Below are 13,867 nucleotides of genomic sequence, written 5' to 3' on the forward strand. Positions count from 1 at the left end.
AGAAAGCAGATGCAGGATGAAAGGCATTTTTGCTGCAGTACTGACAGCAGATTAAAGTCTCTGGCCCAGACAATTATGCCATTTCTGTTAGGGTTGCACTGAATGGTACACATAGTAGGCAGAGCTAGCAGACATAAAGAGGTGTAAGTAGAAAATGGGGCTACAGAGCATGGCAGCCTCTGCTCCCTGCAATATAACATGGTTGCCTGTAATCATTACCATTATGTATGACTCTAGAGAACACATCATGAAGAGTACACACTCAGAGGTGTATGGGTCAGTCTGTACTGCTTGGAAGGGAAGTATGTCATCAAGGGCGCATTACAAGGCAGGCTTTGCTCCTGGACAAGAGGGGGGGTGTTGTTGCACATTTCTAGATATTAGGCTTATCCTCTTTATGAATGGGATATGCAGTGCAGCTCACTGACATGCAGGAGCAGGCACAATAATTCACAAAATATCAAACTTGTACTTGTTTCATTACCCATTTTTGCATATCAGTGCACATTTGCAATTTATTACAAGCTCATTTTAACATCTGATATCTCTGTCATGCATAGTTGTAGTTTTGCAGTGGACAGTGAGAGGTCCCCAATGTTCACTAGTCTAGCTTTGGAGCCAGTGAGCATTAGAATTGTTTTTGTCAACATATGGTTGGTAGTTTGAACCTTGCTGTGTTTTGTTTCCAGTATATATGAGTGCAGACTTGTGTAATCATATATCTATCCACAGACAAATCTACTTGCAGTAAATTGTTTACTGTTTTCAATTTACATGTCTTTATGTGGGGTCTTGTGTGTGCTGAAAAGGTACATTCTGTTTGCATTATTACCATTGCTGCAACACTGTCTAATCAGATTACCTGCTGCACTGACATGCTTACTGCTTTCTGACTGATTCATTGACCTTAGTAATGCATTATAATGGCATTTCAGTGACATTGCTTGTACACTAAGGCTCTCACTGAATTTCTGACTTGCCCGTTTGCATATATACAGCATCCCATTTCTCTGTGTGGCACATAAAATATTAGTTCTATTGCCATATTACACATTTGCCTGTGTATCACATAGAAGCTGCTATAAGTGCTTTACTGTGTACTTGCCCGACACACTGTGTACTGAGTCTAAGAATCCCACCCACAGTTTTGGAACATTAAAGAATATGTATATGTAGAAGAGAACCAGATTATTCAGAATGATCTGCAAATGGATCTATGGCAAAACGAGCATAAAACAAGTTATTTTCCTCTCAAACAAATGTATATTCCATTACTTCTGAAATGGCCCAAGTGTCATATATTCATACAACACAACACCTTATAATTTACATTGCATATGGTTGTGTGCAACAACTCCATAAAACGAGGATACATTTCCTAGAAACACACAATCTTCCTTCCAGCTCTGTAAAATTACTCATTCATAGTACTCCGGTTTATATCACCCTTTAACCACAGCTTCTTGTCATATCTGCATTATACTACATGTACCTATTATGATGCCGCAGGCATTCTCACTGCACTTCTCCTGCTTAATGTTCTACCTTTCCCCAAAAGGTGTATTTCACACCCATCATACATAATCCACACTCTTTCATCATTATTTCTGCCCGTCTAACATTCTCTCCCACACTTTACTATGACAATTCAGTAACAAAATCTCCACTACTTTCCATTCAAGCCTTCAATAACCACTCCCATATACTTACATTACACAGTGCACAACTGTCCTCCCACCGTAAAACATATACTAACAACACTTACATCACAATTCCTGACCATCTCTACAAATTCACCCCAACCATTCTAATTCTCCTTATCAGAGCCAGCACTGAAACCAACCCTGGCCCTTACCACAACTTCTCTCTATCCACAAACTGCACAAACTCCCATATCTCCTGTGCCTTCATCAATGCACAAACCATTGCCAACAAACATGACCAAATAAGTGCCTTCTATTCCTCCCATAACCCAGATGTTACAGCTGTCACTGAATCTTGGATCAAGCCAAGCAGTCCTAACTTTTAGTACTTCCCCCCTCATGCAGTTATGAGTAAGATGCAAGACCTGGAAATAGGAAATGAGGAAGCTGTCTATTACTGTACAAAAACTATCTTAATCTTACCATCCTAGCCAAAGTCAACACTACAACAGACACAGATCCCAAATGGGTTCTTCTAAAATTCAGCGCAAGGGAAAACAAACTCTTACTTAATGGAGCAACATGTCTACTTTCTCCTTCGTTTCTTTCTAAATTTGAATCCCTAATCTCTGAAATAGTCTTGGCTAGCAAATACAAATAAGAAAGGGCTCTCTGTAGCAAAAACAAACATCTCATTATTCTGGGAGATTTCAACATTAACTTCTCAGGTCCCCTCTCAAATGACATTTCTGAATTTCTAGCTAACAAGGACCTCTTACAGCTAATAACAGAACTTATCTTCCCAAATCTGCATTCCTAAAACCACTTAGTTTTTGACTTACTAATCTCTAAAGAGCCATTAACTGTCACAAATGTTTCTATTCTTCCCCCTGTCTCCAGTGATTGCTCAACAGTTATTTTTCAAATCAGGAATCTCTCTCTCTAATATCTCCAGTCAAATGGATCTCCTTCAGACCACAGTCCACACAAAATGCCACCAAGTTGAAAAGACATCTGACAACTACTATTTAACTGGCCTACCATAGTAAATATCCAAGACCCTAACACTGCAGTTACTACCCTAACATAACTTAATCCAGGAAAAATTCTTCCCAGTGGTAAAATTTTAATATTTTTAAATAAGAACAAACACTATGGCTCACCAAAGAGCTTTAATTTCTTCTCAAGCCAAGTGAAGAAGCCTGGCAGTCATGGAAAAATAATCCAGTCCCTGACAACCATGCTACCTTTACCAAACTCTAGAACTTGTCTGAACAATCCATACGGAGGCACAAAGCAATCCTTCTCAAAACCAAGCACCTTTTGTAAATAAATTCAAACACTTCTGGCATAAGGTCTATCTGTTCACCGGATACAAAATTCTCTGACAACAAATCCTCTCTATACCTAATCCAGACTTAATAAGGACCAATTAGCAGCATCTCCATTCTACTTTCTTCTCCCCAGAGCTCCCTTCCTTCATCCTGCTTTTTACTACACCAAAATTGGATGTAAACAACTCAGTAACCTACTTGAAAACATGCCTACAGTCTTTCATCCAGGTTCAGATATCATCTTTCCCTGGATTTATTCACCAGTGCAGGAAAGTTCTAATCCAGCCTTCTAACCCAGCCTCTTCATTGCATCTTTAACTTTTGCCTGAGACGAAATATACTGCCAAACATCTGAAAGCAGCACTCATTACCCCCACACCCGTACAATCTAATCTCCAAAACACCTCACATATTCATCCTATTTCCATCCTACCCATTCTTGGAAACGTGCTAGAAAAATTAATCTATATACAACTCTCAAGCTACATTTAATGATACCATCTGCTTACACTAAAAACAAAGGTAACTTGACAGCAGCAATATTCATTGACCCCACAAAAGCCTTTGACCTTGTCAACTAACAATTCCTCCTTCTCTCTCTCTTCAGAATAATGGCCTTAGTACCACATCCATCACCTTGTTCCAAGACTTCTTGCCAAACAGGTTCTTCACAGTAAAATAGGCTCTTCCTTCTGTCAGCCCATACCTCTTTCAGTGGGAGTACCCCAAAGTTCTATCCTAGCTCCTCTTCTTCTCTCTATTTTCATTAGCAAACTACCTAATGACCTTCCTACTCTACAACACATCTTCTACGCTGATGACATGGTCCAGCAGCAGCCACTCTATAATTGAAACACAACTACAAAAAGATCTTAACTTCCACAACTTTTGGCTCATTAATTACTGCGGTGGTGATGCTGCGGTAGCGTTGTCGCCTCACAGTTAGACGTTGCCCATTCGATTCTCAGTTAGAGCGTCTTCTGTGTGTCGACATGCGTGAATGGGCGTTCATTCGTTGAAGGTTGTGCGTTAGGCCCGGCAAGCCAGCACGTAAAAATCTACTGCCAATCATTAGCTGACCAGAGTTCCGCTGTGGCGACCCCTAACCGGGAAAAGCCGAAAGACACAAACAAATTACAAACTAACATTTAATCCTACAAAAGCAAACGTGTGCTATTTGGCATCACCCAAAAGCTTAAAAAATCACCAAACTCACTTAATATCACCACACTCTGTAGCATAGCTGGCTTTAGGCACCAGCGAACCCTGTGACTATTGGAGGTACCCTGATCTTGGGGGCCTCTCAGACACAACAAGTTATCTTGATATTTTATAACATGCCTGTCAAACCAACAAAAGCTAGTACAACAATCCTGTGTACTTAATAAAACAGGTGAGTTATAATAACTCTTATTTACATCTCCTTTAAAATTCAAAGATATGTCTAACTGTAGTAAAAGTGTTTTGTCAAGTAACAGGCTTCACAATTCCATTAAATATTTTACCACTGACATAGTGCCCCTGGTTTAGTTAAAAGTTGCTGGGGGTCATTCTGTCCACTAAAACTAACAACAAAGAAAGGTTAAGGTATATTCAATATCCTTGGCTACAGTGGAGCCCTTAATCATCCTTGACTGTGTGGAGGCCCCACAAAAGCTGCTGTTGGTTAGGGAAAATGAGGAAAAAAATGTATTACTTTTCTGATTATGCTCTTTAACTGAACAGGGCTGTTATATGATCCTGTTAAATAAAGCTGATAATGAACAAGAGCAAAGTAAGCACTAGAGAGATCAGCAGCCCAGAGTGACTGATTTCAGTACATACCATGGATTTTAAGAACAGCTGAAGTTTCCAATCTTTAGGGATGGTTTTCGCATACAGTGAGCTTTATAAATTCTGTCATAACACTGGATGTTAAAACTCTGAAGTTCTGTGCTCAAGAATTTTGGGCAAAGCCAAAAATAATAGCAGAATAAAGACTCAAAATCAGGAACACATTTTAAATATCACTCTAATTCATTTACAAAGTTAATAAAATAACAAATTTTGCATCAACATGAATTTTTTGGACGATAAGAAATATGAAACTGATCTCTGGGTTTATTCACTCTCTAATCCTGAATGATTTACTAGCAAATCAAAGTTTTCTACAAGGGACAAAGCAAAATTATGAGGCAATATCAGGGATGGTCTGTGAAATCAGGGACAGTGAAAGGTGTGCATTACTCCTCGATGATGAAAATGAAAGTGATTTACCCCTGCTGCTGTTTGATGACTGCTAAACAACAGTCACTGATCTGGTGTGGCAGTACCAGTGTTGTACAATGCACTGGTGTTTGCTGAAATAAGTGTAAAACTAGTATTGCTATGGCTTATGTTCGTTTTTGTGCTTAAAAAACAATCACTGATTTTTATCTGTGCACACATCCAATAATGCTGTGACAAATACATTACTCTTCTGAGTATCAGTAAAAATGCAGTTAAGTAATTGTATTTCAAAAGGAAGGCATAAATATATCACAAAACATTCAGACATTTTTATCTTTTAGGAGTCTGGTGGCCCCCACTTTACTGATTGTATAATTTAATTTTAACTTGGACTTAGTGGTGGCTTTTGCTCTCAACCACACCTATTCTAAAACTAGCCCTGATCAAATGTGTCTACAGTAGGTTTTTGAAGGTTTTGGGAGGGCAGGCAAAAAAACAACAAAAAATATATTTGTTTTCCCACCTTTCTAAGCTAGTATAGTCCAGTTTTCAGGTTAGTGCTGAATTCAGGGCTGTGTTAAAAGTTGCTGTGTTTGCCTATACCTTACTTGGATAGAAGGAAGTTTCTCTTTTCACTGTGAGAGAGGGAGCTTTGCGCAGCCTATCTGTCCTGGAGGAGTGGTTTCAGCCCAGAAATTAGTAGTTTATTGGCCATTTTGGGCTAATTTCTATCTCTTTCATTTCCCTGCTATAAAACCCGCATTTGCAAGGTTTAGTGTACCGGGCAGCACCAGTTAGCTAGGGTGTAACTATTCCCAGCTCTGCAAAGTCTACTCTTCAATTTTTTCCTTGGAACGAGACAAACTTTCAATTTAAGCATTCAAACCATTCACTTCTCATGCCGGCACTTGCTCAAAACTCATAGAAAGCACTAATAAACCTTAGCACTAGACCCCCCCTATACTGTAGAGAAGGACAAGGCTCTCTATTCGACCTTACCAGCCAATCAGTAAAAACAGTTCACTGTACCTATCCAGGCATGTCCAAAGGCCTGTTTCAGGTGTACTCTCTGGTCCAACTGGTGAATCTGGGCATTTTGAGGCAATGTTACAATTGCCTCATGTACACAGACAACCCTCTCCTCCTTCCACCAAACACTAATACATGCGAGAGATGCAATTATACAGCCAAACTGGAGGCTAGGCTTTCTCAACCCAAGACTGGACCAGGCAGTCAACAGAAGAAGGGAATTACTTGCATCACGCCACCAGTCTCACATAGACCTATGAAACCAGCACTGGCAAAAAACACACATAAATACATGAAAACATACTCGGAGGCTCTAAATAAAAATCTGCAGAAGCAACAGAGACCTCCAAAGCAGACATCCAAGCAACCTCCACCCCCCCCAACACAAACCATGAAACACATACTTCACAAAACCAGTGTGTCACACAATTACAGCCCTTAAGGCAAAATAACATACCCAACACACTAGTAATAGGTGACTCTATAGTCAAGCACACTGACGTCCCACTCACTAGGCTGAACAAGATGAAGGTTACTGTTAGCTGCCTGTTACGTGCCAGGATCCACCACATAACACAAGCACTCAGGTCACTCCAGAACAAGTACAAATATGACTCTGTCATTGTCCATGTTGGTGTGAAAGACCTGAGCTGTACCTCCCTGGACTACATGAAAAGAGACATGGAGGAGCTCTCTGAACACATAGCCCAGGCCGGTATGACCCTGACCCTGAGTAGCATCCTGCCCTCACCAAGAATGATACCACGGTATAGAGAAACAATTATCAATTTCAACAATTGGCTAAGCTTCTGGTGTCATTCAAAGGGGATCCAGTGTCTGTCAGCCTGGGATGACATGCTCAACAAGCCACGCTGCTTCGCTAGAGATGGTCTGCACCTGTCATCCTTAGGCTTTCATATACTGGCCAAGGCTCTTGCCACCCCCATATTGCCTTTTTTAGGCAAGGCTCAAAAGACAAACCCACCGCTGTAAATAGCACAAGTAACAAAAAACTGAGGGAAATGCTACTCAATGCCAGAAGTCTAAACCTCAAAATGCACACACTCGAGGCACTCCACACTATGGAGAAAATCAACATATGTACAGTAACAGAAACCTGGTTTAAGGCTCCAGAGAGCACCCCAGCACTACCAGGCTACAACTCATACCATACATTTCAGCCACAAAACCCAGACCGAAATACAAAAGGCAGGGGGAGTATCCATATTCATCGAAGATACCCACACCTCCAGGTTAGTGGCACAGCACGATGCTTCAGAGATCATCCACGTGCAAATAACAATTGGCAAAACTGCTATTCAAATTATAGCTTGCTACAGATCACCCACCATGTCCCAGGACCCCCACTCCGCATTCCTGGAAACACTGGGAAACATAAAGGTCCTACCAAACATCCTGATATTGGGTGATTTCAATTATCCAAACATTAGGTGGGAGAACTACTCAATTACAAACTCTCTTGCCCAACATTTCCTAGAATTTGTAAACTCAAATGCCCTGGATCAACTGGTCAACACCCCCACCAGAGGTGACAACATATTGGACCTGGTCATCATCAACATGGGTGACCGGTGTTCCACACTGGAGGTCAACCCCTCGCTGGTTAGATCTGACCAAAAACTAATCACTCTGGATATCCACATTCCGCCACCACCCCCGGTCAAAGAAACCACAGTGAAAAACTTTTCAAAAGCAAATTTCACGTTACTTAAGACCAAGGTGGGAAGTTTCAAAGCACTCATGCTAAAGGATAACGCTGTCCAAGCTGCAAAATCCATTACTAATGCACTCTACGGGCATCTTCAAGAATGCATGGATCGTGCTTTCCCAAACAAAACCAAGACTCACTCCTCCAAGAAAAGGAAACCAGTCTGGTGGACCCCTGCCATAAACAAGTTATACAATAGAAGGAGGAAACTAGTACAGAAAAGAGTAAAATCCCAAGAAGGTAAGACATCCCTGATCAGTATCAGCAAGAAACTACATTCCCTCATAAACTCATCCAAGGCTAGCTTTGAAAGAAAAATTGCCATGGACTCCAAAGATAACCACAAGGCATTCTTTAGCTATGTCAAGAATCTAAGTGGCAAGTCTCAGATCTGCTCAGAGTTAGTGCAGAATGGCACATGTACAGACTGATATAGCCAACATCCTGGCAGACAGGTTCAGTGCAAACTTCACCCTCCTCTCACCCCCAAAAGGGCCCATAACTATACCAGAAGAATGTAGTGCCCTGAAATCACAGACACTCAGGTTAAAACAGCCCTCTCCAAATCCAAAAACACAGCATCAATGGGACAGGACGGTGTCCCAGGCTGCGTCTTACATGAGCTCAAAGATGAACTAACCCCTCACCTAAACACACTGTTTAAACTCAGCCTCTCCACAGGCTACTTGCCCACAGAGTGGCACACAGCAACGGTTATTCCACTCCACAAAGGTGGAGCCACAATGGACCCTGGGAACTATCTCCCTATAAGCCTGACTAGCTTGGTCTGCAAAGCTATGTAGCGCATTATCATGGATCTCATTAACAGAGACATTGGAAACCTCCAAACACTGGACCCTACCCAGTTCGGCTTTGTTAAGGGCAGATTATGCCTCCTAAACCTGGTGGACTTCTTTGAGACAGTTACCAAGGCTATAGACGAGAGAAAGGTGGTCCACACAGCCTACCTAGACCTTGGAAAGGCCTTCGACATCATTCCCCACTCAGGTATTATAGACAAGCTCACCAGCCTGAACATAAACCCCTATGTTACGAGATGGGTTACCAACTGGCTCACAGACAGAACCCACATGGTAAGAGTTATAGGAGCTAGGTCTGACTCTAGACCAGTTACAAGTGGCATTCCCCAGGGCCCAGTCCTAGGACCCCTCCTGTTCGCCATATACTTCTCAGAGGTACAGACAAGCACAGGAGGACTATGGCTGACCAAGTTCGGAGACGACTGCAAACTAGGGGCTATAACTGACTCTCCGGCTGACACAGACATCCTCCAAAAGGGTCTCTCTGAGACAGATACCTGGTGTCAAAACCATGGCCTCAAGCTAAATGCCAAAACGTGCATAGTCATCCCCTTTGGAAAAAACAAAGTACCCACAAACTACCACATAGGTGGCAGCTCCCTAAATATGTAATACATAATAAGGGATCCGGGGACCCAAGTAGATAGTAACCTCTCCTTTGATAATCACATTGCCAAAATGGTTAGAAAATCCTTCTATGTGGCCCAACTAATCACAAAAGGGTTTGCATCCAGATCGAAAGAGGTCATTGGGCCCCTCTATGCATCACTCATCAGACCCATCACAGAGTACAATGCCCCATTTGGGATGTACCTTACAAGACACCTGCAACAACTGGAAAGACCACAGAAGTACCTTACCAAGAGGATCACTGGTCTCAAGCAGATGCCCTATGCAGCTCGACTGAAGAAACTCCAGCTGTACTGCCTACTTAGAGATGATCTCTGCCTGACATACAAGGCCATGTCCAACCCAGAATTGATGGACATGCTCCACCTAAAGAAAACCATATCCCCTCGAGCCACATGCTCCAGGGATCTAAACCTCACCACAACAATAAATAGGACGTGCTGGAGGGATAGATTCCTGTCCCAGAGACTTCCCATGCTCTGGAACAAGATTCCAATCTACATTAGACAGAGCTCCTCGCTAACCCTCTTCAAGAGAAACCTTGATGAGTGGATGGGAAACAGAAAGTTTACCCCAGGGATCACTTCAATGGCTCTGCTGGACAGAGGCACAGGGAACTAATCTAAGGGGGCAGCGAAAGCCAACACATTCCGGCTAAGCTTATAAATTCCTTTGGGCAGATAGCCTAGTACCTACCTATGAACCTATGATTGTATGGTCCTTGCTTCTTTAATTTTCATAACAGTCAAACCTTAGAGGTATGCACAGGAGGGAATTATATCTTGTGTTTGGACTGTGGATAGTGTGGTCATTGTTTCTTTTACTTTTCTCACAGACCTTAGAGGTGTACAAAGAAGCTTACTTTAGCTTGTGAAGGAGCAGTGCACTGTCTAGAAACAACAAAGTGGTAGTGACTGTCGCTTTTTTTTGTGTGTGTGTGTGTGTGGGGGGGGGGGGTAGGGAAGCAGACAGTTTTCCAGATAGGACCTCCCTTTCTGGACTTGGCAGCCTATTTGTGCTTTCCTGTGTTTTGCAGTTATATAATTTTTTGCCAAGTTTCCACCAGGTTTACTAGTTTGATCTGTGTATCTTCACAACAACTGGCTTGTTTATTGCGATCTACTATTTTGTCAGCTTTGAACATTAAGCCTTGGGTACAACTGATGTCTTCCTTGAAAGACAAAAATAAGACTAAAACTCTTTTCTTACTCATGATTTTTGTTTAAGTCACCATTGGATTAAAAGGTTGGGAAAATGCTTTAAAATGCATCACAGAGCATCTATAACCCTATAGTTTCTGGAGGCCCTGGCTTAATTGATTTATTTTCTAAATGGTTATTATTGTACTATCTTGGTCATGGAAGGTGTATTGAAAGGTTGCAAGGAAACTAAAGCTGAACAGCAACTCTGAATTTATTTCCCTAATCATAATTTCTGTTCAAGCCATCACTGGATGAAACGGTTGTGTAAAAAAAAAAACTTAAAAATTTTCTTAAGCGCATACAGAAAGTTATGGTTTCTTAAAGATGAAAAATTAAGGTACAACCTGAGAAAAGGAAGAAAAAAGTAATGTGTATGGTGTGAGAAGCCCAAAATGGGGGGGGGGGGGCACTGGAGGATATGTGTGTGTGTGTGTGTGTGTGTGTGTGTGTGTGTGTGTGTGTGTGTGTGTGTGTGTGTGTGTGTGTGTTGGGATGGGGATGAAGCAGTAGGCAGTGCCTAGGGCATCATTTCACCTATGTTCAACCCTGTACATAAAGCTGTTGTATCATTGATGCAATTAAATGCCAATAACTGTGATTTATTTATTTATTTATTTTCAGTTTGATTACCGGAGAAGTCCACTGGGCCCAAAGGACCCGTTTTCAATGGAGGCCCAGGGAGAAAAGTTCCAGGAAACATAATACAGTACAGATATAATAGATAACAGAGATACAAAGTATAGGACTTAACAGAGAGATAAATTGTATAGGACAGTTTACAAAGTCTGTACAGAGTCATACATGGTTTACAAAGTCTGTACAGTCCCACATAGTCAAACAGAATAGCTTATGGTAGTTCAAAGGGTAATAAAGATACATTTATGCAAACATGTTCCTTGGGCCAACATAGTATGGCATGCAGGCTTGTTGTAATGTAAGAATACTGTAGCTACAGGTCAGTCCGTGTGTACTACTCCTAAAAGTGTGCAGCATGAACTAAAAGGTTGCTTAGGAGGGATGGGAGTGACAGGGTGATACTTAGGCTAGACATGCGCAGGGGGCCTCCAACTTGAAATTTGCTGTGGCTCCCAAAATGTAACATCAGCCCTAATTTGTGGCACACTAATAGAAAATAACAAACCCCTTCAAATACCTCTGCTTGTGGCTAGACCAATTATTAACATTCTATATCCGTACAGAAAAATTGAGGGCAAAAGTTAATTCACTTCTCTTCTGGGTCAGGACATTCTCACCCTGTCTAGCCAAGCCAGCCAGTGCAGCAATAGGAAACAGAGTCCTTCTGGCCTAATCTGAACATGGAATACCCACAATGGCCACAGCATCTAAGAAAAACTCCTCACCACTACAGACTATGGTAAACAAAATCTTCTGCTTTATTATTATCTCACCCTCTAATGAACAAAACTGCCTAACCTCAACAAAGCCAACTGGCTCCCAGTCCAGCACAGAATAGACCTGCCACTAGGCTCTTTCATCCGCAAACTTCTCCAGCCTAACTCATTCCCACCACTAGCTGCCAAACTTTACACTAAACATACACACTATAACCTCACATGCTTCTCCCAAATACCACCAACCCTGACAAACCAGGCTACACTGCACTGACCACTCTTTCTCCATCCTTGCTACTAAAATATGGGAGTCACTCTCAAACACAAAAAGGAACTGCAATCTTCTCAACCTTCAGAGCTGAACTTAAAATATTCCTCCACACCAAATCAAATTATACCTGTCATACAGCAGGCCACATCACACCACGTCCTCTCAACCTCTAGCATTACTCTTTTTTCAACTACTGGCATCTAACTCCCTCACCATCCTTTGACTCTCATTACCCTACAGCATTTCCAAAATGATGTAAACCTGAAATATAATCATATGAATTGTAATATTTGCATTTCTCTCATGTGTTGCCACATCTATTAATTGCTACTGTACAGATTTTTTTTATAAATTGTTACTTTCTGTTCTGATATTTCTGTTCACTTTTATCTTCTTTGTGAATTATTTCACCCACTCAGTACTTGCAAATGGGCAGTTGTAATCAGTGTACCACACCAGTAATCAATTCTAAAACAAAAACGAATAAGAAAAATAAAACAACATTTGAAAGATGATAGGGACTAGATGTGTACCTAGTCTGACATTTTCCCATGCTAATTCTGTAAGCTATAGATCTTACTTAATTAACAGCTTATTTATAACACTCCTCTTCGGGGATGCCTTTTGCATGCATTCTTCTTTCACTAAATTTGATATTTTTGCCTGTTAAGGTAGAGAAATTCCTGCAACCGTAGGACTTATCAGGAGAAATATTTCATCATCATCATCATCATCATCATCTCTCTCTCCTGAGACAACCACCTTGGATCTTAAAATTTTGCCCTCTTTTTTCAATATATGTATATGTATGTATACATACACACACACACACGTATACATATTGTTCCCTTATTCTAAGCTTTCTCTATTTTTTATGTTGTTATCAAGAAAGCTATGTTTTCTACACACACACATACAGCATTCTAGTGATGTGGATGGGATCTTATGAGATATCTACATATAGGCAGGGAGTACATTCATGTTTTCTACTGGTGTTACCTCTTCTTGTACAATAAAGTATCCCAACATACTTTTTGCTACTTCAGCAAACAGCTTGCTTCCATTTAATTCCACTGAAATAACCATCAAGGTTCCTTTTGGTTATTTTCCTATCTTGTTCTTGTTAATTCTTAGCTGTGCACTCATTCCCTTTGGTATTACTTCTCAAATGAAATATTATTTGCATTAAATTTAAATTAGTTTGGCTCAGACTATTATTTTGGTAACACAGTTCATTCACCCTAACATAATTAATGTCTGAGATATGTGTAATGTCTATGAGGAAAGAAAAGAGTGAAGAAATTATAATCTACCCATCATTATATGACTTCTGCTAATATAGGGTAGGGTAGTCTTTAGAGTTTGCATATTCTCTGAAGATCTAAAGCTTGACTGACCCCCCCCCCCCTTTAGACCCATCATTTCTGCTCCGAACTATGTTACAGGAGGGATTTCAAAGATGGTTGATGCAGTGTTAAATCCTTTTGTTGTTAAAATGAATTCTTCCTTGAAAGATTCCTGGGATGTCTTGGACAGTATTAGAGTAGTTAATGAAGCCCATTTATTTGACCCACATCATCATATCATTTTTACCCTCGATGTTGTTTCCTTGTATACTTCCATACCCCATAATAAGGGGATAGAAGCT

This window comes from Protopterus annectens, chromosome 9.part0 (genome assembly GCF_019279795.1).
Source record: "Protopterus annectens isolate FY-2018-M chromosome 9.part0, PAN1.0, whole genome shotgun sequence".
NCBI lineage: Eukaryota > Metazoa > Chordata > Ceratodontiformes > Protopteridae > Protopterus > Protopterus annectens.